At 34.4% G+C, this 22,687-nt stretch overlaps 1 protein-coding gene across 2 annotated transcripts in view; it reads left to right on the top strand.

Moving 5' to 3' along the window:
- The first annotated feature begins 561 nt into the window (after positions 1 to 561).
- Positions 562 to 22,687, top strand: part of LOC113228926 (mucin-2-like) — a 127,530-nt gene continuing 105,404 nt past the window's right edge. For both annotated transcript variants that reach the window (XM_026462373.1, XM_026462372.1), the window contains exon 1: positions 562 to 677. The gene's annotated coding sequence lies outside the window, so the exon portion shown is untranslated. The remainder of the gene's footprint in view (positions 678 to 22,687) is intronic.

The raw sequence follows: 22,687 nt of genomic DNA, 5'->3' as shown, positions 1-22,687 counted from the left end.
TGGTATCAGTAGTGAACTTTTGTTGGAGATTTCTAAACTCTGAGTACTTACTTGTTTGTAACTCTATGTACAAGTAAAATTGAAGAGTAACAAATGGTTAAACGTGGGTTTATAATTAGGACGGATCAATATTTGTAAAGTAAATATTAATCTATTCATTTTGGTACTGAATATTATTCAAATACCTACAACTGCGCTGTTAAGCCGCGTTTATATTTGTCTGACGTGACGATGACGTAAATTTTTAATTATGACAGTATTTTGTTTCATGTGCGATATGAACGTTAAATTGGTATACGAAAAACCTCGTAAAATACTTTTAAACTGTAAGAATCATAAAGTGGACCATTTGTACCTAACTACGTAATTATATATAATACACTCAAGGTATATCAAATCATTACAAATTTTTCACAGAAACGCCCAAATGTCAGCAAATATCTGATGTCAATAAATCAGGTGTATAGCGCATCAGATGACGTCATACGCTGCATCCCAGAGGCTATATAAGCACTTTCACTGCGCCGGCGCACGAGTAGCGGGATGATCTCGCGCGCACTCTGACCCCGGCCGCCGCGAACAACGGACACTTTGAATATTTTAAATTTGATATTTTGTAATTTTTTTTCTCAAATTTGTGCTCAGTGAGTGTAAGGTGCTTTTTCTTTGTGTGCCAGGTGAGTTATTGATTTTTATTTTTTTTTATATTTTGAAGAATATTCGTGATGAGCAATGACATAATTTACAAAAAAAAAATTAAAAATTACCCAATTTAAAGAAAACAAAATAAAGAAAATAAATTAAGCAATAATTTTTTTTTTCTAATTTAATAAAATTAAAAGCAAACCGTTAAATAAAGGTAACTCGATTAAATATTCATACAATGTAAACAATAAATACAATTCTATAACTACAAATGGGTTGTAAAATTTTCATTATTTTTAATTAACACGTAGCTTTATTCAGACTGTATATTTCATACATACAATACAATAAATGTTTTATTGTACTCGTATTCCACTCATTTAAAAATTTATACAAAATTTCATAAATACACACCATTAAATTTAAATTCTTGATAAAATAAACCAGAATAAATAACACAAACATTTTCCGTTCATACAAAAGACTTCAACGTGCGCCCTACAATAATGAAATATTATTAAATTACGTAATAATACTTTTATATTATTATTAAGTAATTTGTTTATATTATTAAAAATTAATTATATGTTACTATTATAATGACCTTAGGATTCTGTAAATAATTCATTAAAACAAAAAATAATTGAAATACGAACTGAAATTTTATCTTCAAATTTGGAATTCAGATTTGAAATTGTGGCAGTTTGGTGAGAAAGATTCAAAATTTCATAGAAAGTTTGAATTTGAATCTGGAATATTATAGATTATTCTGGAGCAGTTGCAAGCGCATCAAAAATACATCAGCGTATCGGTGCATGTCGTGTGCGTGTGAACCTAACGGCACTAGGTCACTGGGTGTTATTATGTGACGTGCGACTAACGGATAGCAAACGATCTTATCCGGATTTTTCTTGCAAAAAAACAATGCATAGTCATTTCAAGGTACATTTCGTAAGTTAATTAGTGAGGCGTTGTCCGTATAACTATAGGCGCAAACATACATTACTTTAATGCATACAATTGAGAAAGAAAACAATTTATTTGTATAAAGCGTTAATTTACCCCAACTCTACACAAAGTATATGCAAAAATATCCTATGAAATCTTCAATCAAAATCAAAGCTTCATCGTTTACACTTATTGATCTATTAATTTTTTTATTAATCCACCAGTGTTCCTCAGTTTCAGCCTTTCAAACAAAGGTCATGGGTTCGAAACCTATGGGTTTCTCGAAATGTTTGTAATTTAATTGGAAACTTACCATTTATTTATTTGTTTGTAAAGAAAACATTTTGTGGACTTACAGCGTAAGCTAAAGCGATCAACATATTAAAATTAAAATTAAAGATAAAGTAAAATTTAAATATAACATACAAGACATAAAATAATACTTAAAACTAGGCAAAAGAAAGAAAGTTATAAATAAATATTATTTTACAAAATTAACTACAATATAATAATAATAACGCACACACTCAACATAGACCCGCTCTAGGGAAACCCTGTGTCGCGGGTGCCATGTACATACAAATAGACAACCACAAATTACACCCAAACTCACGAGATAAATAAATGTAGGCCATACAAATATTTCTCCCGGCCCGGGAATTGAACTTGGGACCTCTGCGTGGCAGTTCGGCATGGTAACCGTTCGACCCAGGCGGCACTTTGTTATATAACACTTATCTTAAATTTACCATGAGCTTTTCGGCGAAGGAAAAACTTCACGATGAAACCTGCACGTCGAAGAAAGTTCACAACCCTCCCGATTTGGGCTTAAATCCCGGCTTGAGAGGAGACCCGTGCTCCGCAGTGGGACGTATAAATAGATTGATGATAATGATTATGATGTTCCTCAAGGCGATAGTTTGGGGCCATCGTCACTTAAGTAATGTTTAACGTAATTTTACCTTTAAAACTCACTACACAGTGAATCAACTAGGTCACAAAACCCTACCGTGATGGAATGCCCCGTATTTATTCACTTGATTTATGGGCCATTGTTGTTTTTATACAACTTCTCTCAGGTATGACTTAATATTTGCAAGCAATACACAGTGATTTGTGGAATTATGCATGTAAACATTATAATAAATTTTGTTTAACATGTTGTCTGAATGTAGGTCACAGGTCATTGGTCTATTTTCCAATTTTATCGTTATTATTATAAGAAAATACCTTCGTAATTTTTCAAAGGTATATATGTAGTGGCAGTCGTAAATAAAATCTGTATTATAACGAAAATAACAAAAAATTTAATTAATATCTTACTAAATTTAATTAGACGTTCATATCGTTAATACGTTCTGATTTTAGTTTTCAGCAAGACTAAAACTACACAACACAACTACTGTTCCGTAAGTAATCAATTGCTGAATAAATTGACGTGCCCCTCATATCTTTGCGACTTAAAGCTCTGAGTGGCACTGCAACTGCTATGGATAGGCGTGTCACTTGCCGCCAGGATCACGACTTGTCCTTCCCGTCATTTAGTATCACTCTATTTGTAAGTTTTTTATAAAAACAAACCAAACTCAAAAGTTAGTTAAGTCGAAATACGTCTATTTGCCAAGTTTTATTGAAATCGGTTGCAAGAAAGGTGCGCGAAACCGGATTCATCCCCTAGTTTGGCATTTTTCTTCAAATAGAAATGGGACCAATTCTGAGGAACATTCTTTCTAACAAAAAAGAATCATCAAAATTGGTTTACAAATGCCGTAGTAATCGCGTAACAAAAAAATACAGTCGAATTAAAAACCTTCTCCTTTTTTGAAGCCGGTTAAAAATACAAATATTCTAAAATACAATTCACGGTGAAAAAAGAAATGGAAAAACAAATGAACACATCATGCCATGAAAACATGACCAAATTAATATTTATTTATCGTTATTAAATTTACGTAACCATTTTATATCCTCGTAAAATATTTTGTATCCCAATAATTACGCTGGCGTAAGTTTAAAGCCTATAGTTGCTAAACATTTGAACTTTTGACATATCATCAAAAGCTCTGTACGTGACACGGCAAACTTAAAACATTATTATTTTCTACATAGGCGAGTTCATATAAATATCATAGTATATACTCTAGTATACATGTATACTTGTGTAAGTAATATGTATGTAGACTACGTACAGTCGACGGCACAATAAGTGTAACGCTTGCACTTTTGAATATTACACCTTGAGCAAGGTCAAACTCTCTAATTGACTACCCAATCGGCAAGCACAGAAAGAAATAGAAATTCTATTTACAATGCCAATAATATATTATGCGAAATGTTACAGAATTTATAAAAAATTGCATAACGATTTTGTATCCTCAAAATATTTTGTATCTTAATTATTACGCTGACGAAAGTTTAAAGCCTATACTTGTTCTTATGAATAGGCGTGTCACTTACCACCCGGCGCACGTGTTTATCCCGGTACTTGGTATTATAAAAAAAATATATATTACTAAATATAAGCATATTAAGCTTTGGTATGCATACAATGAAGTTGCATAACCACTTAAAGTATAAAAAATATCTGTTTTCTAAAACGATGTTATGATATGCGGTCAAACAAGAGTAATTCAAACAGTCTACACTGTTAATTTATTTAGTTAAATTATGCATTTATCAATTTATTGGCTGGCAAAACTTATAGAAAGTGGAATATTAACATTTGTGAGTTTGAGCCAAAAGTTCGTTAACAGAAGAACTTTTTTGTACTACACGTAGATACAATTGAATAAAAAATTCAATTAAAAAATCATAATATGCATTTATATATTATAAAAAAATACTGCCTCTGTGGCCAAACGGTTACCATGGTGACATAGGGCAACAGGGCCACGCAGAGGTCCCAGGTTATTATATTATAATAAGGTTATTATATATTTGTATGGCCTACATTTTTTTTCTCTCGTGAGTTTGGGTGTAATTTGTGGCTGCCCATGTGTGTGTTCATGGCAACCGCGACATAGGGTTTCCCTAGTGCAGGGCTATGTTGAGAGTGTGCGTTATTATTATTATTCTTATACAAGTAATTTAAAGAAAATTGTTCTTTAAATATGCTTAACATTGTAGAAAAAACATTACTCACCTAGAGAAAGTTACAAAATTTAATCGAGAAATGCACTCGACAGTTCGTAGGATGCTGGCAACATTACCCCTTTTTTAATTAATCATAACAGTAGAGTTCCTTGTGAACGAGTTCGTACAGGGAAGTACTGCCACCTTACCTATTTCTACCATCAAGCAGTAATGTAAGCATTATTGCGTTCCGGTTTTAAAGGGTAACACGGTGCTAGAGAAATTACAGGCACATGGAACCTGTCAACTTATGTCCCAGGGTCACGGGCGCTGTGGCAGTGCCCAGATCATTGCGATTTTAAGTTCTGAGAGGCTTCAGGCGTGTCGCTTACCACCAGGAGCACGACTTGTTTACTTGTTCACGACTAGGACACGACCTGGGGCACGACTTGTTCATTCCGCCACTTGGTATCATAAAAAAATATATGTAAAGATTTATTAATGCCATTAGTAGACTGGCTCTGATTATAAGCAAGCATAGCGTGTTATTATTATATTTCTATATATAATAGTTAAGTGTGGTAACCAATAGGTCACCGGTTCGAGTTCCGGAGCGGTATAATGACTTTAATCTGTATGTTACGTACATTTGTCAATGAACCTCTCGTTAACGGTTAAAGAAACATCGTGGTGAAATATGCATGATGAAAAAAGTTCAAAAGCTTTGAAAAACTTGTGGATATTCCCAACCCGTGTTGAACCAGCCAACTAAACACTCTCTTTACCCGTGCCTAACAGTGGGACTTATTATTGTTGATAATGATATTAAAGGAATAAAATAATGATATCGCTCATTCTCGCGTAGTGTTCACTACCTAATTTCCGAGGCAATTTTTATTATTTAAATTATGAAGTATGTTATCGTGTAATTATTAAATAATATTTCACTATACCGTACTCGAATGTTAAATAATATTGCACAGTAAAAAATCGAATACTTAAATAATAAAAATTGCCATGGAAATTTGGTGGTGAACACTAGTCCGGGAATGACCGATATAGCTGCGACTCAAAAGTAATTATACTGAAAATTTGTAACTGAATCTAGTTCTCTTTTTACATTATTGTACCTAACGTACGTACAAACTGTTAAATCTCCTTGATTTTGAGATATGGTGTGTTTGATATTCCATATTTGTTTCGTTGTTTCTATTTGCTCACTTCATATTGTCACTTCACTTCATCTTTCCAAATTCTCTATATATTATCAACAAACATAAATTCACTTGGTTGGTTGGCCTTTTACGTTACATTATATACCTTATAACGTAATGGTAATAAAAGACGTGCTATGGATTGTTCAGTGATTCATCGCTGACACCGGTACCAATTATTCCTCAGCCATCGTCAAAATTCGTTTAATTTTGACGATGGCTTTACATCATGTCACAACTGTAATCTTACGCCGCCTCATGAAAAATAGGCAATGTATATAAACACTACATACAGTTTACACAGTCTAAATGCATTTTACTTTATGTTACATAAGGCGACGCGCAAGCGCATCTAACATTCTACGATCAGCAAAATGCCAATTGAATGCTATGAATATTAAATGAAAACAGCAATAAAATGTACATAATAATTTAGTTACCAAAGTACTAGTGATTTTATATAATGGTCTTAGAATGTAATTATAAAATGTACATTAAATTGTGTATATGTATATATTTATACAATAGGTACAGCCAGAAAGATGTCGAAATTGTTTTGAGAAATATTTTTGCTTAGTTATAAATAGGTTTATGAACCACTGTTTAAAATGAGTATAGAAAAAGGAAAAAGAAAAAAGACGAGAAGCGAAAAATAAAAAAAATAGGAGAAAATTATAATAGAGGTATAATGCGTATATCTTTCTAAAATTGTATATTGGCTAAAATAAAACTTGTGTTTAGTCATACACATAAAATATTCTAATTATAATACAACATTCTAGTTAATTCAAAAACATAGCAAATACTTCATTTTTCAGTTGCATTTTTATGGTTTTAAATATGGTAATTCGCTTCGTAAAAAGTGATAAAAAAACATTATTATTCTAACATACAGATGACGTTATGGCAAAGCTTTTCTTAATTTTACATTAAAAAAACATATTCGGCGTTACTAGCCATTATACGTAATTGCTCTGGCTCTCTCTACCGTACAATTCGAAAACCTATAGGTTGGTATCCTAGGTGTATATTTTTATACCGCAAAGCAGCATTAAAAAAAGTTAAATTAATTTATAAATAAAAAAATATATACGAATTTTTATAACGTTTTTTTTATTTTTTTAAATTTTTAAAAACGTCGGATGAAACCTAGCTGCGCGTTAGAAACACCATGTGACCTAGGACGCTATGGGACCAGTATCAGCAGGGACGCTGCGTGTCTCTAGGACGTATGATGGGTTAAACCACTCTTCTGCAAAGTTGTTATTTTGCAGATGTGATCTTATTGCAGAAAGCGTGAGAAGTACAATCTCAGTTATTTCACTCTCTACTGACAACTGTCATAAAACAGCATTCGATTTTTTTAGGGCAGTTTATTTCCAGTTCAGCTTTTCATAAACTCGTTTTACTTAAAAGTTATACATATATTTAAAAAAGTTCAACGGATGAATTTCGTCTTTTTTAAAGTAGGACACTTTTCGATCGTAAAAGTTAAAGTATAGTAAACCTATAGCAGAGACATTGTTTTTTTCAAATATTTTTATTAATTGTTGCGACACGTACGTCATTATATCACTCATCAAAAGGACCCATTGAAAATCAGGGTCACGGTCCGATTTTAGGTGTGGCTAAATGAGATTCTATAACATTCACCACAACACATATGGCAATAAACGATTTTGTAATTGTATTGCATTGTTATGTTAGTCGAAATAAGTCTTTATTGAACTTAGTCCGTCTTTTTTTTTTCAATTGTAAACTGTGTTGAGTTGAAATAAATGTATCTATTCTATTCAAATAGAGTCCTATTGTTGGATTTTAAATTGCATTAGTCTTCCCTGTCCTCGCGTCATTACTATCTTCCACATTCTCTCATTTAAGCGTGGTGCATCTTTCTTAATTCGCTCCATAATTGATGATCTCGGTGGCCCAACGGTTTGTACAGTGGGCGCTACATGAGAAGTCTCTGATTCTGTTAGGACCAATTTGGAATATGAACTAGTGACGGGTCGAAAAAATTGTGCGCCTAGTAGTAAACGATACACCTGTCCAACACTTGTCTGACAAAATTTAACACTAAAACAAAACACTATCACTACTGATAGTGTTTTGTTTGGAACATGTTCTTGCTGTGAATATTCTTGTCTATAGATTGAAGTCGTTGTTCGGATTTGTTTTGAAAATTTCTATTGAACAATGAATATTTTTCTTATCTACAATATTATAATAGATAGATAAACACTTTATTGACTAATATGACATAAATACAGATTTATTTTGTTTTATAATATCAAGTGACGGGACGAACGTGATCGTGCGCCTGATGGTAAGCTACTTGCCTGTACATAACAGTTGCACTGCCACTAAAAGCTTTAAATTGCAAAAACCTGAGGTTCACTGCCACTGTCAAATCTCATGTGCCTGTAACTTAACTAAAAATTTTCCTTTGCGGCGCACGGACCTCTTTTAAGGAAAGGGTTTATGCCGTAGTTTAGGTCGTACTTCACACGCTTTCCAATGGCCGTGAACTTCTTCGACGTGCAGATTTCATCACGACTTCCCTTCACCATTATCGAGAGTTATTGCTGCCAAATACATACGTATGTAACTTGGAAATAACAGTCATTGGTACATCCTTCAGAGATTCGAATCGTCGAATTTTAAATTGAGAAGCTGCCGTTTTCCCAAAGGGCTACCACCGCTCTTAAACTCATCGAATGTCTTAGGATATGAAACTTACAAAGCCTTTTCTGATACATAAGTTGACAAGACCCTGTAATTTCACCAGCACCTTTACCCTTCGAAACCTGATCGCAATAATGCTCACATTGCAGCTTGGCGGCAGGAATAGATAATGTGGCAGTTCTTCTCTGGACAAACTCTTTCATAAGAAGCTCTACTGCTACTACTACACTCATGTTAGGGGCTCGATTTTTAAATTTTCCTGAACAAGATGAAAGCGCGAAAGATCTATATTGATTACTGAAATAAACACTCAGCTGGAGGGTTAGCACGACAGGGCGCAAGTAGTGCGAAAGTGATTTTTTTTTTTTATCTCGTGCTTTATGGCGCTCCCTGTCGCGCCCTGTTGTACCAACCATACTGGTAGCTGTAAAGGATATTCATATATTTTTTGGAAAAAAACCAGGCACGTTGATACAACAGGCACTGGTTCGAATCCAATCAAAGCAAAGAAATTTTTCTTTGTGTTTTTCGATCTTTTTATTAATAGTAATTGCAATATTTGTTTAATACAAGCATGATGTACACGTATACATCCCACTACTAAACACGGGTCTTAAACAAGTGAAGTTTAAAAACAAAACAACGATTGAAGACAGACACCGACTATATAACCTTTAGCCTATACTAGCAAAGCTGGTTTCTAACATATACACGTCAACTTTCGTTCTCTACGTATTTGCAATTTTTTTTTAAATAACATTCCTAACGTAATACTAATTGGTGGTATAGTATCATGATTATGTAATTTTACGTTTTTTGGATCAATGTTTAAGGTTTAAAATGGTGTGCTGGAATAGAGATACTTTTTCCTTGACGTAAACTAGACGAAATTTGCACCTCTGAGTATTTAAAAACACATTTGCATAATTATATAGAATTTTAATTATTTACAATTTTATTAATTATTTAAATAAGAATCGCCTTATTATGCCATTACTATATACAGGGTGGAAATTTGTAATGCCACCTGGAGGGAAAGTACTCTAAATACTGGAGATAGAAATTTTTACTTAAAGGAAACATTCCTTTATTTTTTACAAGAAAATTGCTCAAATCCCTATGAAAATTGGTATATGGGGGTGCTCTAGGAGTGCTTGATAATAATTTGTGATCAAAATTGGTTTTTCGCCATTTTTCAATATGGCCATAGAAGTGGTTTTTGGCGGCAGATGAAAATTTGCTCTAATTCAGCTGAAAATCGCATGTGAGGATCTCTATGTCTGTTTAATAATAATTTGCAGTCAAAATTTACTGTTTACTTTTTATGGCCGTAAGCCGAGGTAGCGGAGGGCGAAGCTCGCAGCGTCCGCACGCCACCTTACATAGGTAGTATACGGATACTCTATTACGGTACAAGATTTTACAATTGTTCAAAATGTAAGGCATACTTCCTGATGTAGTGGAAATAAGATACTTATAGCGTTGTTGTATCTCGACTGTCTCTCTGATAAATTCTTTTTTCTTGGAAGCTATGCCAAAAAGAGAAGTTTAAGGAAAAAATGCCAGATAATCACTCCAAATGTCTAATTTAAAAATAGGGAATTCCTTGTACTATGAATACCACAGTAACGATAATTCTGAGGGCAATACCCAGAATACCCTGACCAGAACCAATGTAAAAATGTTTTTTTTGGCCCAAATCAGGGATCGAATTTGTAACCTCCTCATCAAGCGCCCATAGTAATAATCACTGTGCTACCGTAGAATATAAGCACACCCCGCAATCTGAAACCGACCACGCGCCGCAGGCCGAGCTCGGCCCCACCGTAGGTGGGGTATAGAGCTCGTAATATATATATTAACGAATGCAGGATGAAACTAAATTTATTCCAAAATATATAGGGTAAAAGTACAATCTAATTAATGTAAACGAACATATCAATAAGTAACAATAACGCATACACTCATAGTCCCGCATTAGGGAAACCCTGTATCGCGGGTGCCGTATATATAGTCAATCACAAATTATACACATTTATACTCTCGAGAGAAATAAATGTCGGCCATACAAATATTTGTCCCTATACGAGAATAGAACCCGGGACCTCTGTGTGGCAGACCAGGATGGTAAGCGTTCGGCCACGGAGACAGTTGATGACGGAGGTAGGTTGATGATGATGTATAATTTTTATGACTTTCATTCATTAGGTCAATGCTTTCATTTTATGATAAAATTACTTTTGTCTGACTTGACCGTATGGCCACACGAAGCTTTATTGGATAATTTTCAGGTTTGTTTTCTCTACCTGATTTCGGTGGCATTTTTTATTATTTAATCATAATTATAATATTCTAGAATAAATAATATCATGAAGTATTACTTAATATTTAACTGTAGGATACCGAAATAATATTATGATTTTATTTTTTTTAATTAAATTTTTATTGAATTGATATTCAATTATATTTTGTGAAATTACTCTACTAGTTTGTTATAATTATTAATACAAAGATCGAACACTCAGAAAAAATTCCTTCGACCGAAAATCCGACCGGATCAAAGAATTTTTTTCTGAGTGTTTTTTCTGAGTGTTCGATCTTTTTATTTTTTTTATTATACCAAATGATGGGACGAACAAGTCATGTGCATGGTGGTAAGCGACACACCTGTCCATAACAGTTGCAGTGCCACTCAGAGCTTTAAATCGCAAAGGTCTTAGGGGTACTGTCACCGCGTCCGCCACTCTTAGACATAAGTTGACAAGTCTCATGTGCCTGTAATTTCACCAACACCCTTACACTTAAAAACCGGAACTCGTAATGCTGACATTACTGCTTGGCGGCAGAAATAGGTAAGGTGGCAGTACCTCCCTGTACGAACTTTTTCATAAGGAGCTCTAATGCTACTTAATAATATTTCACGATAATATATTCGAATACTTAAATATTACTTAAAAGTTGCCACCGAAATCAGGAGGAGAAAACTAGTCTGAAAATTACCTTATTATACCAAGTGTACGAATTCGCCTAACCCGCTACCTAGACTTTTACTAATTACACCCCAGTTTAACTAATAACCTTAGTTAAAGTCAGAGCATACATAAAGAAACATGTATCTCAGTCAAGTCATGCTACCGGTTGCATTGGCCTATTGTTACGTCGCCCGTGGCATATCTGAGATCTACGACGAACGCTGTCCAATGAATCACGCGCAGGCGCATCATGCGAAGTTAACAAGCGTACAACTTTTAGATCCAGGTCGGTTATGTGCTTAAGACTATAAGATGATATTATACCGTTCTGTTATTAATTGCTTAGTATGATATTTCAAGGTACAGTGTATAATTATCATTTATTGTATATCATGAAGTTCCACCATCATGATTTTTGATTTTGTGAAAATGTTCCACTAATTTGTTATTATCATTGACACAAAGATGAAACACAAAGAAAAATTCCTTCGAACTTACTGGACACGTAACTTTTCAAGTTTTGTCTATTTATTATTGAATAATTCATTTATTTATTATATGGACAACAAAACAGATAACAATCAAATTTGGATACTGTAGCACCCCTCCCTTGCTAGCGTATGCGGTGCAGGCTCTGTTGCCAGAAAGGCTAACCTTGCCCAGTGCCACAGCTTTGTGTCTTTTGCGGTTGAAATCCTGGGTCCTTCAGGACCACAGGCGAAACTTCTAGCGAATGAGCTGTTGGATCGCCTCGTAGAAGCCTCCGGTGACCCTAAATCTGGCAGTTATTTCCGCCAAAGGATAAATTTAGCAATTCAAAGGGGAAATGTTGCCCACTCTTTTTTTCTACTTATAAATTTTAATATTCTCTTATCATTTCTTAACTCGAATAAAAATCCCTCATTATAACGTACAATCAAATTGCATTGATAAAAATTAAATATGATATTACAAAGATCTGTCCAGATTATAAACCTATTTATTTTGACATATCATTAGAAAGTAATTAGAAACATCTATTTGATAATAATTGGCTGAACTATTTAATAGTAAAGAAGTAAGGGGATGATTGAATATATATTAAAGTAAATGCAACTTGTATTACTACTCCTTTAAATATCCTGCATCTTGGATCAAAAATATTGAAGCCGGTATTTTTCTTGTCAAGTTTTTATTTTAAATTTTATATCAGTGCGCATTTGACCTCAATCGCATGTAATGAAAAGTGACGATGAGGTTGGATGTAGCATGCATAACTAAATAATAAATATATTATAGCGTCCAGGGAATATAAATTATAAAGGAAGTATTATTCTTATACGTGCGAAAATGAGTTCTACACAAGGAATTCGATAATGTCCATCGTCGTTTTCTCAACCTTTGAACCCGTAACAAGCAAAGGTATTAGAACTTCCTATACATAAATCATGCCTTAAAGCCTTTAAGCTGGCAAAGCCGTCTTCCTAGATGCGTATGTCAACTTACTTTTGAATGATATACTATTTTGCTTCAGGCAATACCATGAATAAGCTACGTCAATTTGTCATTATTTGCTACAAGCAAAAGTTAATGAAGTCGCAGGCTATTCCGTTTCCTTTTAAATTATACATTTATATAGTTTTAAAATTAGACGATCTGATAAACTCGCAATTTGGACTAAAGGACTTTGTGCAAATTCTTTACGATCTTTTTGAATAGATTCTGAGGAACCATGACAAAAAGTCATATCGGCACATAATTATATTACACCTCCGATGAAACAGTGTCTAAACTTACATTTACAAAAAATGTAGTAAACGAGGTAAAAGTTTAATTTTTTGTTACCTATTGAGTATATGAAGAGCTCTTAAATGACGTCCTATATGAAAGGAACGTCTCTATTGTGTGTACAAATATAGTGACATTTGTGTAGTAGTGACAAAGTCTGTATGTACTTCACTAAAATAAACGATGTGAGACTCAGAATGGGCGGGTTTATCTTAACGAATCCTGACAAACTTAGTACCAAAAATGTACCTAAAAATTATTATTTAGGACCTACACTTAAGATAATTGTACCTCCATCACAACAAAGTTATAACTATATCAAAGGTACACCCGTAATATTGACATCAGAATGGCGGGTGTAACTCAAATTCTGGTATTATTTTGGGATTTAGTAGCAGTAGATTTCCTTGTGAAAATTCGTCCAGGGAAGTACTGCCACCTTACCTATTTCTGACGCTGAGCAGTTAAGTGAGAATTATTGCGATCCGCTTTTGGAGGGTAAGGATGCTGGTGAAATTACAGGCACATGAGGCTAGTCAATTTATGAGTCAGGGTGACGAGCGCTATGGTGGTTCCCCTCGGACATTTGTAATTTAAAGCTCTGAGCAGCACTGCAACTGTTATGGACAGGCGTGTCGCTTACCACCAAGGGCACGACTTGTTCGTCCCTTCGTTGTTATGATAAAAAAAAAATTAAAAATAATATTTTGATAGTGTCTTATATTCTTAAACTAAAAAAACGCCTATTCGACCTGCTTATTAGTATCTGATAAATTAGACCTAAGTGCGTAACGCAGTCGCGCTATCCAACCAGATTATACTTTTAATTTCATTTCTATTTTATATCTAATATAAGAATAAAAAAATATAAAAATTAATTTATTTCGTCATTTGGTTCAATAATAGTACACCAGGTTCTCCCAATAAGCAAATGTTTGCTCGTGTTGTGAAAATAATTGTTTACCGATGTGACTCACCACGACGCCGGTGTCATAATAAAATATATTTACAAAATTACGTCACATTTAGTAACAGTAGAATATTTACAGAAGCTCGTAATATTTTGTTACTCTCCAAGCCGCAAACACGGATTACCTGGTTTATGAAGAAGATGTAACACTTACAAGAAAAAATATAAATCTCCCCTGCGTTGTAATTTTTCATAGAGTGTTTATAGTAGTCAATCATAATCAAATGTCTAGAATGAATTGGCTTTACTATACTAAGTAATATACTATTTTAGTGTTTCTAGGTAGAGTCTCGGAGTGAATTACGTTGCTCTGGTACTCAAAGTACAGTCCCTAGTTTGAGACCAGGTAATGGTGAGATTGTCTATGACATTATTATCATTGTTATAATAAGTACATATTTTATGCCATCTTTGTATAATTAGGGTTCTTATAGTCGAGTACCGTGTTTTATGCCACTAGGCAAAGCCTCGTGGGCTAAGTCTTAGGTACGAGATTTTAGGACCTAACTATGTAATGATTCCATACAATACTTTTTCTGCAAGGAAATAAAATAATAAAACAGAATCAATATTATTGTATATTTCGTTAACAATCCATCACCACAAAATTTTAATTAGCAAAAATACGACTTTCTTTTTTTGAAACCAAGTGTAGTTCTGTGTACAGTACCATAATAATCGTTATAGTTCTATGTACAGAACATCGAGTATATAACCAGAAATAGAGACGAAATGTCATTTAATTTTTTTGAAAACTATTCTGCCATATCATTACTGTGACAACTGCGCTCCGATTGGCTAGACCGAATTCGAAACAATTGACGGGTGTCGTCAATGTGTGTAGTCGACTGTTTCACTTCAAATCGACCAGAATCTTGAGCTTTGCTGCACCTAATGGACGAAAACTGCAAAATTACGTATTTAATATTTAATTACCGATGAAATGTGATTCCGTTTGTTTTGTAATTAGATGTTTTGCTGTTTTTCCCACACCACCGAATAGAACAGCATGGCATAATCAGAGATATTATCTTTATTACAATACACAGAATACTTTTTGGAATATACGGAGACGTACACACAGGTCAGTAGTTGGTCGGTCTATATTTCAGTGCAAACGGGAGTTGATATTTATAAGAGCGGTATCGCTAATGTGTTACCAGGAATATATGGCCCTTATTTCGTCTCTATTTCTGGTTATATCCTCGATGGTACAGAACTACATATGAATTTTTTTTTAGCTCAGCAGCGAATACCATAGACAATAGAGTTTTGATGCAGAACTAAAAAGAACATACGTCTGTTTAAAGGTAAAACCACATAAGTGACATTTTCCACAAAAAGTCTATCATAGCTATGGTAAGAAAATCACTTTCTGCACGTAAAGCTCAATAAGAAAAAAGCTATAAACTTAATAAGAGTTTTATCTGCAGAAGATTATGAATTTCTTACAACTGGTACATAATTTGGAGATTTTTTGTGGAAAATGTCATTTATGTGGTTTTACCTTTAAGCAGACAATACATATAAAACATTTAGGATATGGTTTATGAAATTATAATTGACAGATTGACAGTAGAAAAAATATTTTAGACCGTGGAACTCTTTAAATTGTACCCCTTATTAAACTTCTATCTATTTTTATGCAATTAATTGAAAACATTACGAAACAAATCGTATCGAAAGCTCCTAATCGAAGTGAATATCATTTCCAGGCGTTTGACCTCATGATCGGTAGTCATGCCCTACGGCTCTATACAATAGCCGCCTTTATGTCAGTGTAGACAGGGTATTAAATAATGACGTCGTTATTAATTGCCGTAAGCACCGTGAGCTTTGACACTTGTTTACTTTGAATATACAATAGTTAAAATTTCACGTCTTGTATAGATGGAACTACCGTTTTCTTTCCGCTTAAATATTTGCACTTATGGTTTCTGTAACCCTATTTTACAAATCCCAATTAAAATTAGTTTAGTTTTGTTTTGTCATTAGTAGAATGAGTAAGAAACTCTGTTTTCCTTTATGAATAAAGATTTGTGTACGTGTACACTTTTCATCTACAATATTTATTTCAAATATAATAAAACAAGACGTGAAGAACGTGCAAGAGCTAAACGCGTAACTACCATGGATTTTTGTAATCTAAGTACGAGAAGCTATATTATAATAAATAACCTTTAGTGTGAAGTTTTATTTCACTACAGTCTTAAACCTCGTAAAATTTTGAATATCAATGAATTCTCTCTGGGGCACTGCCCAGAACATCCACACTAGTACACATTTAGAAATGTTCATTTTTCATATTAACCCTACCGGGACACGAACCTGGAGCCTCATTCAGCGCTCTTAGCGCGCCAACTGTTCGGCCACAGAGATCGCCAAAACACACGAATTTGCCATTGAACACGTATATGCCAAAAATTTAAAACAAAAAAAAAAGCTCCATCGCATTACATGTATGTGTTAAAATACGCTATGTTGCATGTAATACATAATATTTATGAAATCAGTACAGAGTACTAAAAAACCGACCTCAGTTCGTAAAATTACATTTATTTGACAAGTTTTATTGAAATCGGTTAACGGAAAGTGCGCGAAACCGGATTCATCTCCTAGTTTGCCACTCTAAAAGGTGGAATATTTTCTTCAAACTTAGGACTAATACTGAGGTACCCTCTTTCCAACAAAAAATAATCATCAAAAGCGGTTTATAAATGTCGGCCGACGTTATCGCGTAACATACATACAAAAAACAATACAGTCGAATTGAGAACCTCGTACTTTTTTTGAAGTTGGTTAAAAACACAAAATAAGGTGAAAACAAAAACTTCTAAACTTTCGTTCATAATTAATTAAGTTGCTAATGGTGTGGCTAATTTTTCACCCTAGGCATAAATATTACATCACAAAAACATAATAGCCAACTGACCATTCAAAAGACGCAATATGTCATTGCTAGTCACGGGCGTGGCGACGCCGTGACAAATAACAGCTTTTGCCACGTAATTGTCACTTGAAGAAAGTGAGTGTTGACAGTTTGAATGTGTTTAAAGTAAGTTGTAAGTAATGGTCTGGTCAGAGGCAAGAATTGTAATTGCGCTAGGTTGATTTAGGCATGTTGCGACAGATTGTGATGGACACAATTTTTTCAAAGCTATCTGGAGCAGAATGTATCTAAGCAATTCATAAAAACATGACGAAGTTTAATATAATTGACAAAATTGGTTTATTCACCTTAACTATACAAGTCTGGTACTTTGTGGTAGTCAAATAAATGTATTTTCTTTTTTCTTTCTTTCTTTCTGTAAAAAGGTGTCAGCATCAATTTGTGATCAGATCTTTGTGATCTAAACTTGTACGGACAGGCGTGTCGCTTACCATCAGGCACACGACTTGTCCATACCGTCATCTGATACTATAAAAAAGTAGCAAAAAGTGAAAATTTTGCGTAATTTTTTTAAACCTAAATTCAGTTAATCGTATTTTCTGTTTTAATTATTAATCCAAAAAATAAATAAAGAAAAACATATTTTCCATATGGTCAAAATACGTCAATACGTCCATTTTAAATGAAATGCTACAAAGTACATGTGTATTTACTATATTTTTCAGCACACTTTTTATTCTTCCTGTAAAAGTATATTCAAATCACATACGATCTACGGCAATGAATAGGACGGATCCCACACTAGCTTTGAACCAAACACAGTTAAACTATCTACACAAAAATTCCACGAACAACAAATTGCAACATATTCAATTATAACACACATGCTAATACCACGTCTATTTCAATTTTATATATTTAAAATTACATGCAAATTGTATGAAATGTTTGAAACGATCCGCGTTAGAGTTTGTATAATAACAAATGTGCAAATAACTAATGCATTTACACGATTTTATTGCTCTGTTGTCCATGAACTGCTACATTGTTGTATGGTTCTACAAACTCTTTTGTACGGTTGGCAAATAGCGTTATGATTATATTAATGATCTATAAGTAACCGAAGTCAATAGCATGTGTAAGTTGGTAACTCTAATTCATCATTTGGTATTTTGATAAATATGTATTTAATTGTGTTGTACAATAGGCAACCTGTAATTTTTGTATAGGTGTAAAGTTGAAGGATTTTATAGATCTTTACAGATTTCAAAATACAATGAAACAACCGCCATGGGCTATTAAAACAAATGAATAATGGTAACACTTAAAGATATTTTGTTGTGATGATTACCAGCTTTCGATAGAAATATTTTTACCCTAGGAAATGCCGTAAAACTTTTGAATGTACTTTTATTTGCTGGTTAATTTACAAGCACATGGGACTTGTCAACTTATGTCTTAGGGTGACGGGAGCAGTGTCAGTGCCCCTCATATCTAGTTCTGAGTGGTGAATAATGCTATGGACAGACCTAGTATCGCTTACCACTCGTCACTTCATAAAATCAAAATCGAAAACTAAGTTATTTTTGTATTTGTCTTTTGAGTTTTAATATATAGGTACTAACAGAATTGGCGCTTGTGAAAGCTAAACGAATTTTAAATATCAACTTTATTAACTTGCAAACGCCTACGTTTGCCGGTAACTTTTATAATTATAACCTAAAGTCACTATAAACAAACGACAACTGAAATAACATAATTACAGAGTGTATTGTTTATCAATAAACATTTGGTGGTACCCAGTGACCCGGTAATCGTTGTAACAGAGTTATGTAACACAACGTAACATTGCTTTCGCAGTGACCTCTGACTTTTGTGTATGTGGACTTTAATTGTGGACGTACGATAGGAAACAAATGAATATATTACAGAGTGTTGATAAGGTTATGCTTCAGGGTTTCGGTGCCATCATCATTATCATTAACCCGTTTATACGTCTCTCTGCTGGGCATGGGTCTTCTCTCAGGTGAGGGTCTAGGCCATAGTCCGCCACGCTGGCTCAATGCGGGTGCGGTATGGGTACGGAGGACTTCACATGTTTACCGAGGGTTGTATATGCTCTTGGACGTGCTATCTATCACAATGTTTTGTGATAAAACGTGCACGTCCTTCAATAAAAAGTACATGACAATTTCAAATTTTAGTAGCAGTAGAGCTCCGCGTGAATTCGTCAAGGGAAATATGCCACCTTACCTATTTCTGCCACCAAGCAGTAATGTCAGCATTACTGTGTTCCAGCTTTGAAGGGTAAGAATGCTGGTGAAATTACAGGCACATGAGACTTGTCAACTTATGTCTCAGGGTGACGTTCGCAGTAGCACCCATCAGATCTTTGCGATTTTAAGCTCTGAGTGGCATTTCAACTGTTATCGATAGGCGTGTAGCTTACCATCAGGCGCACGACTTGTTCGTCCCGTCACTTGATATAAAAAAAATGAAAATAAAATTTCGCAAATACGTTCCAAGAAACTCAGAGGTGCGTGCCCGGATTCGAACCCACAGCCTCTGCTTGTGAGGCGGTAGATCAAACCATTAAGTTACCACGGCTTAGATCTACATACTTACATAGAAGCTTTGGTGTGAGTATCATTCAATAAAAAGTTATTATTATTGCTATATCGTCGGGGATAGTGCAATTACGCGTAGCTAGCATTTGGGTTATGAGTTTCCATTTCGGTAATTTAGTGACCAATTTAAATCTTCGTATATGTCGTGGCAACCAAATTAGCCTGATGTACGAGAATCTATTGTTATCAGTCCGTAGACAACATAAATTAATGCTTACTGTGCAAATATAAAAGTCGTAGCCATTGAAATAACAAAGTAATAACGTTAAATACCTCTCCTGTAAAATTTGGTTTAGTGGAGATACGCGCCTTTTACCAATGCTACATACGCGGATTTGCACTCTATTTTCTCTCTATTTTCTATTTTCTTTGTTTACATTCCACAATAATGTACAAGGTGTTACGTAGTAATAGAACCACACCATGGACCCCTTCGGACACAGCACAGCATAAAGGAAGACAATAAGAGTAGTAGAATAGCTCCTGGTGATAGAGTTCGTCCAGAGACGTACTGCTACCGTACCTATTTTTGCCGTCAAGCAATATGTGAGCATACTGCGTGACGATTTTGAAGGGTAAGGGTGTTGGTGAAATTATAGTCACGTGGGACTTGTCAACTTATGTCTCAGAGTGACAGCCGCAGCAGCAGGGCCCTTAAAATCATGGCGATTTAAAGATCTGATTGGCACTAAAACTGTTATGGACTTGACTGTCGCTTACCATCAGGCGCACGATTTGTTTGTTCCGTACTTGGTATCATAAAAAAAGTGAGGGTATCAAGTAGATTCCAGGGCCTCCGGTAGTACTAACGGAGTTAATTTCTTTTCTTTGGTACATAGTACAAATCCCTAGTTTAGGACCTGGAAATCGCTGTAACTGGTATATTAACATTATATTTTGTGTTTTCCTGTCACCCCAATTTTACGTTGAAGAGATTTCTAACTAGGCTGATTTTTGTGCCTTGTTTTTGTTCTTTGTCCCTGTGCTTTGTGTGCAATAAAAAAGTTTTTTATTGTACTTTATTGTATATTGTAATACAATTGAACCTTCTCCAACAATGTTAATATTGGAATTAGTAAAGCAATTTGACAAAAGTAAGTTTTATCAAAGTGCTACTTGAAATGGAATGGAATAACTACTTAATTTTAAAGAGTGCGGTTCAAAAGGTACAAAAAATGTACAGGAAACACAGCACAATGTTGTATAACACGAATGCCCAAGAGAGGGGATCTTGTTAACATTTCAAACGTATATACCTCTCCTCATTAAATACCAAAGATGGTACTAAATTGCATATTTAATTCAATAACAGATTTATAACATGACAGCTAGAATTAGGCTTCTCGTGAGAACCACAGGTCACAACAGGTTACTGTGTAACACGTAACATATTGGAGTAGTATCAAATTATTCCATCTCGTTATGGCAAAGCCGATGGAAAGATTGTATTCTTGTTTTATAATTTTTTTATGTATTTAGATAAAGTGTGTGTAAGTTTTTGTTTCGTAAATTAAGTGACATTTTTTAATTTGTTCTCGTGGGTAATTTGAGCTGTATGTCATTGTAGGCTTTGCTTAATTAAAACTGAAAATTATCTAAAACAGTGGAACTCGCCGAGATGCTTGAAATAACGTAACATGTTACGATTTTAGATTTTATATATAAGATTTTGACCCACTATAAATCTTAAAGGTCTGGTGAGAAGCAGAAATATGACAACTTACTGGATCCGTAGCCGAACGATTACCACGCTGAACTGCCACGCAGAGGTCCCGGGTTCAATTCCCGGGCCAGGAGAAATATTTGTAGGGCCTACATTTATTTCTCTCGTCAGTGTAATTTGTGGTTATCTATTGCGTATGTCCGTGGCACCCGCGATACAGGGTTTCCCTAGTGCGGGGCTATGAGTGTGTGCGTTATTATTATTATTATTTGCTTTATTCTTCTCAGCTTGTTAGCTGCTTTGACACGCATTTAGGGACCGAAATCAAGTAAATGCAGTATGGCGTGTATCTACGAGTATGTGGTGGGTGTGCAATAAGAACCTACTTCGTCCTCTTCCATCTGCATGAACTTTCTGACGATGATGCGGCATGTATTTAAAGTTACTGCTTTTTGCAAGGTTATGTAGAGGCTTTCTTTACACCCTAATAATTTAAGGCTATGGAGAAGATGATTAGGTTAGGTTAGGATGGTTAGGATGCCTGTTGTGGAAAGAACAATTAGGATAACATATACCTTTTCTTGTCGCCAAATTCTAGACACTTCATCCTTTACATCTGCATATTTACTTACTTTTTCATTTTATAGTCTTCTGTATGTTATGTGTGTTGGGAAAAGCAATGTCTATTAGATAAGAAATTTTATTTATTTCATCTTGAAGAGTTACATCTGGACTATTAAAATGAATGTCCTGTCCGTGAGAATGGCGCGGTCATAGTAGAGTTTGTGTGTTGTATTTTCTAGGATAGTTTGTGGTGTGTATTTGTAGTAAGGAGTATTTGTGTCTTGTATGAGTGCGTATTCGAGTGCCAGTTTCTGGTGGACGACGATTGCTAGTCTGTTTGTGCAAGTGCTGTGCATGCTCCTGTAATGTGCTGAATCGTTTCTGGTTGGATCCGACACTTGCGACATTTATCGTTTGTTGCTGATGGATCTTTTATTATATATTTTCTATAATTTTTAGTGTTAATTATCTGGTCTTGTATGGCAATTATGAATCCTTCAGTTTCTGGGAACAAATTACCTATTTTAATTCAACTGTTTTATGCTAATGTGTTAACGTGTGATTGTTCCAAATCATGGGAATGTCGGCCGTGCAATACTTTTTTCTTCCAGTCTTCCATCTTTTGTTTTTGCGGGTCATCACTATCAACGTATTGTGTATCTATTTGTTC

The sequence above is a fragment of the Hyposmocoma kahamanoa genome, unplaced genomic scaffold (assembly GCF_003589595.1).
Source record: "Hyposmocoma kahamanoa isolate Upper Pololo Valley unplaced genomic scaffold, ASM358959v1 262, whole genome shotgun sequence".
In the NCBI taxonomy this organism is placed as follows: domain Eukaryota; kingdom Metazoa; phylum Arthropoda; class Insecta; order Lepidoptera; family Cosmopterigidae; genus Hyposmocoma; species Hyposmocoma kahamanoa.
The sequence above is the reverse complement of the archived record's forward strand: the minus strand, read 5'-3'. Positions and strand labels throughout refer to the sequence as shown.